Here is a 6,000-nt window from a genome sequence, read left to right as displayed (position 1 = left end):
CCCAGGCTTCCAGAAGATGGCCTTTGGATTTGGCTTAAAAAGCCTCTCCATCTTATGAGTTTTCTTAAGTAATTCTCTTTCTGTGTGTATGCATCTGTTTCTCTCATTAGCACAAAATATAAAATTGAATGTTAACCTGCTATTTCATAACTGTGTATTTACTTGATTGTAGGTGTGTGTGTGTGTGTGTGTTGTGTACATACTTGAGAATATTTTATAGATGGAAACATTCATTTATTTTTCTCTTTCTACACTGTTTTTACTATAATCTCACTGCACGGCTAACACAATGCTGTGTTGAGAGTGAGGGGAACTGCTTGTAACCTTAGAAAACTTTCCTTTTGCCAGGCAGTGGTGGCACATGCCTTTAATCCTAGTACTTGGGGGCAGAGGCAGGTGGATTTATGAGTTTGAGGCCAGCCTGGTCTACAGAGTGAGTTCCAGGACAGCCAGGGCTACACAGAGAAACCCTGTCTCAGAAAAGAAAAAAAGAAAGAAAAAAAGAGAAAAAAAGAAAACTTTCCTTTTTGAGATTTTAGTAATAATGATTTATCATTTCTCTACTTTTTTCCAATGTATTTCACATACTTGTTTTGGTTTTCTTTTGGTGGTGCTGAGGGTCTGACACAGACTCTTTGTACATCCTAGGCAAGAGTTAAGACACTGAGAACAGAATAAAGCTCAACTCCTGCTAAAGCTCCACAAAAGGTGATGACTCAGAGGGAAAGTCAAATAACCTTAAGGTCTCCCTGCCAGACCTACCATGGCCTGTCTCTGTCCCTGAGAAAAATATATCCTAATGAGTAGACACTTTGATCAAAGGATATGGCTCTGAACCATTGGTAGAAGAGACTATGAAGCACAAACTTGGTAGGGCATCATTGCCCATCTGGGAAGCACAGAACAGTGCTGGTGACCAAGCAAAGGACCAGCTGAAGGCTTTCATGGTTAGGCGTTTCTCCAGTTGGGATAGTGTGGTTAGCCATAGCACCAAATTATGTAAATAAAGCCATTGTTCATATTGGTATGTAGTGTGAGGTGAATCTATAGCAGCGGTTTTTCTTCCTAGTAGTTATACTAACTCCTAAAATTATTCTTCTCTCGCAGACATAGTGTCACACTCCATTAAAAAGACAGAAGACAATGTCAGGGCCCTGAGTTTCATGGTAGTGTTTCTCTCTGTGATAGGAACAGCACCATCTATCAGAGTTGTTTTCAGTGGCTTGTGGACCACCCACTCCTAGACCCATTTGCTGTTTTGATTCAAGCATCATTGCTATCAGTTCCAGATTATTATTTCAAATAATGTTTCCATTGAATCATGCCTTTCTACCAGCTGAAAAAATTACCTTGTCTGTTCGTTCTAATAATAGCTTAGAGTTTCTCAAATAAATTTGTAACCTGAAAGAAAACATTTATCCTGTTAGGTGAACGACACAGTCAATCTCATTTGTTTCGCTGCTGCAGGCCCGTAGGATTGCTCAGCAGCTAAGGCAATTGCTGTGGAGCCTGAAGTCCTGAGAGTGGTCCCTGGTGCTCATATGGTGAAAGGAGAGAAGTCCCCTGATTATCTACATGTGTGCCCTCTCTCTATCACAAAAATCAGTGAGAAAAGAAAACTGTTTTCGACACACATGAATTTGTCTTACCCATTAGAGTGTGAATCCACACTCATTACTCTTTTATGCTTTGAAAAGCTTGGAATTTTCTCTCCTGCAATCATGATTTAAAGCCATAATGACATATAGAAAAATCAAGGTAAACCAATCACCAAATCTTCTCTTATAATCCAGATATAGGTTTTGTGGTGGTTAGAACATGTGTGTCTCATAGGGAGTGGTAGTGTTAGGAGGTATGACCTTGTTGGAGGACATGTCACTTTGAGACCCTCCTCCTAGCTTACTGTGATAGAATCTGTGCCAGGCTTCCTTTGGATGAAGATGTAGAACTCCCAGTTCCTCCAGTGCCATGCCTGCCTGAACACCGCCATGCTTACTGTCATGATGATAATAGACTAAACCTCAGAACCTGTAAGCTAGCCCTAATTAAATGCTGTCCTTTGTGAGTTGCTTTGGTCATGGCATCTCTTCCCAGCAATGGAAACCCTAACTAAGACAGGCATAATTTGCAAGCACCGCACAAACAGATTTTAATAAACATTGTGATATAATCCCTTGCATCAATAATGATGCATGATGTCGTTAAAGAAGAAACAAATCCAGAAAGGTTAATTCACCTAAAAAGCAAGCAAACAAACAAATACACTTTCCCGTATCTGAAAATCACCTCAGAGAAGAGAATATATCAGAATTCACTGTGAACTTATGCTGATTCTGAGTCCCCGCCAACTTGACTTACTTAGATATTACGTTGTAGAGATCAAACTTGACTGTTATTCTTAGTAATGCTTTCATGCATTTGTCACCCTTTGAGCATGGTGGCTCTTGTGAACACTCTGTGACATTTTATTAAAGATGCACAAGCTAAATGTTCTTAGCCATTAAAATGAATGGGAAATGATCAGTTTCTGTCGTGCTGATGGAGACAGAATGTGGGTTTTACCTCCCAGAAGCCCCACAATGTTTCACAATAAAGAGACAGGGAAAAAAACCCTCATGGAGAAAGAAAAGAAAAAACACCATTTTGAAATATGCAAAACAGCATGCTTTCTAAGAAGTTTGGGTCCCCGTGAGAAAATCCATCACTAGATGTGCATTGCACATAGGGAGTAGGTCACAGGTCAGCTGTTGTTCCTTTACTCTGCTCTAACTAATGGTCATTCTCTAAAGAGGGAAGCACATCTCAGCCCACAGCACAAGCATGCTGAGAGGTTGACATGCAACCATAAGGTCACAGGAATCATATCCATCTCAGTATCTCACACATACAGCTCAAAGGCTGATGGCTCTGAATCTTTTTTGCAAAAGGTGTCTAGGGACACCAAAGGCAGCCAGGACACTATGTGTTTCAATCCAGTGCATCTAAAATTGCAGAAGCACCAAGCAGAGCACACACTGGCTAATTTGCAAGCTGCTCAGCCAAGACCATCAGCTCACTTGTTACTGCTTCATACATCAAGTTCATCTTGAGCTAATGGGTAAAGGCATTCTGAAAAACAAGGACGAACAGTCTGTAGAAGGAAAATACTTATCAGAAGCAGACTGGAAGATGACACAGGTACCAGTCCCATGCCTGGTTCCAGGGAAAAACTGATATCACTCAGAAAGAGAGTAAGAATAGAAGAGAGTTGAAGACCATGAGAAGATCCAAAAGGGAATCAGCTATTTTGGCAGCACACCTATTAAAAGTTCCCAAACTAACACTATACACTAAACATCAGAAATGCATGCAATTATACATTTATGAGAAAAATGCTGAAATTGATAATAAACCCAGCACTATATAGACTTCCCATAATCTATGTGCTGTCAGACTCCTAGCAAACAATTGTTTCACTTCTGTCACCTGTACTGTTAGAGGGTGACATGAAAAACAACAAGAAAATAAATAAACTCAAAGTGCATCACTTGTAAGCCTGTCTCCTTAAACAAGCCCTTAGCATTCCTTCGCCTGAGGAAATGCAAGGAGTCAGGAACATATGAAGGGAATGAGGGTGCTCGGGCAGGAGAAGGGAGAGCGAGAAGACAATCAGTCATGGTTTTGTAAGCTGGAAGAACACAAGTTTGTATTTCGTAGATTTTGCCATTGGAAAGGAGGAACCTCCAGAAAAAAAAATTAAACCAGGATAGTAAGTGAATAGCAGAAGGAAGAAATATCCTAAACGTTTCAGAGCACGGAAACTTGAAACTTAATACCCCATAAACCACCTTCTAAGGATGCTTAGTACTTCAAGAGCATCCCTGTATCTCTCATGCTTTTTGCCTTCTGGTTTGTGGTCACCTGCTGTTATTTTCTTCCTTACTCAGGACTCCCATTCTTCATCATCTCCAACACTCCCCATTCCAAGGCGACGATTCTCTGAAGCCGCAGATTAATTTCTTTAACGTGTCCATTTTGTCTGAACATTTTTCTCTTTCTCATGACTCAGACTTCAATTTCGGGGCAGGCATTTATTTTTGTTCAGTTCCCCGTGTTTTAGCCAAAAGAGATTTCATGTTTCACCTCTTAAATCTCCATTCAACAAAGGGTCTATTTTCTCTTTGAAAATTATGCTCCCAGAACAAAATAATTAATGTATTTTAATCTATATTTAAATTAAACATGTAAATAAAGAAAAATTAAGCAAAATTTAGAGGAGCGTTTCTAGGAGTGGAGAGTCCACAAAATCTATTAATTTTCCACCACTTTGATCAAATGACATTAATATGCTGAGTTTATGATGGTCTTCCCAAATTAAACATCCCTAATAATTCAATAAATAAATGAACTAAAGGTTAAATAGATAGTTGTAGAGGGAAGAAATACAGATACCTAGTCAGTGAACATCTGAAGAAGCATTTTGCACTCTTAGGCATCAGACACTTTCATAGGATTGTGACAATTTTAAATATTAGGATAGCCACAATTTTAAATATCCACTATTTTCTAGTGTCTAAATAGTTTAGCTCTGTACTACTTGAGAATTTTTTAATGTTCAATAATATAGAGGTTTTATCAGCTGACTTACATGATTTCTGTTATCATATTTGGAATAGAAGAAGTCATATAGGTATGGCCAGCAAACAAAGGTAACCAAAGTCAGTGATTTGGATTTATTTTAATGTCTGGTGTTTAAGAAACCACTGCTTTACAGCAGGATAGTTAGGCACAACAGGCACACAGTTTACACTATGATCTAAACAATCCATTTCCAAACACATAAACTAGCCTTCTTCTCTTTTATTTGTTAATTTTCCTGTCATCTTGGCATTTCCCCTCCCCTAATACCACACATTATTTCATCTTCATCTTTTCTGTGCATGCTTCGTTGACACACCTACAGTCTGTACTGAGAAGTTAATAGCCTGAAATTTTTTGGTTCCCAGGTCCTAAAGCTTAAACCACAAAGCAGCCTGAGTGTTCTTGACATTTTTGTTATCGGCTAAGAAGAATCAAGCCTAGAAACTGGAGGCAGAAGAAACATTTAGACTACAAGGCTATGACTAGGCTTTGAAAGTGTTTGATGCTGGAAGGAAAAGGCCCACGTGTTCTGATGGTGACCTCTAGGCCTGTGACATGTGGGAGTTAGAAGACCAAAGGGTTTGAGGGAAGAAAACTGGGTAGATAAATCTATTGAGTGCCCTTACCCATCTCCCATCTCTTGTGTCAGCCATGGAACAGCAAATTTTCACAGGTAGAGTTCAGTCATACACTCATCAACGTATTATATAAAGAAAGATCTTTTATACCATTAGTTTATCTCAAATATTTATATTTTAACCCTATATATAACCCTAAATATATATTATATTGACCCTGTCAATACATGAAGTCCCTCAAACTATTATTTTTAGTAGAGAAAACAGATATGTATATGAGGGAAAAGTTGGACAGACTCAAGAATAAACTCAGAGCAGGGAGAGGGAAGGCTAGAGATACGAGCAAGACAATGCTTCAGAATGCAAGACTGCTCTAGACTGAAAATGCTTTTCTACGTGTGTCTCGTTTAGTGTCATGATGATTTCATGAAGTAGAGCAGGTATCAATGTCAGTTCGCACAGAAGCAGAGATTGTTTTTAAAGAGGTGAGAGACCTGCCAGTCACCACAGAAATGGTCCCTCGGGTTCCAAGAAGCTCCAATCAATACACTGCTGAGCTGCACTCATGGTTGGCTGCTTTTCCATTTTCTTGGACTTACTGACTTTGGTTCATGCTTTCTTTTCAAAAGAATGAGGCATAACTTCAGCAGTTACATGTGATGCTCAACTACTAAATTAATATTCTAGGAAGAAAATGAATTCTTATTGTTTTCATTAAATTTAGCAATACATAGAAAACTTATCATATTGACCACACAGAAGAAAATTACTTAGCTAGGACCACTGACTTTTATACAAGATA

Source organism: Apodemus sylvaticus, chromosome 2 (genome assembly GCF_947179515.1).
Source record: "Apodemus sylvaticus chromosome 2, mApoSyl1.1, whole genome shotgun sequence".
Lineage (NCBI taxonomy): Eukaryota > Metazoa > Chordata > Mammalia > Rodentia > Muridae > Apodemus > Apodemus sylvaticus.
The sequence above is the reverse complement of the archived record's forward strand: the minus strand, read 5'-3'. Positions refer to the sequence as shown.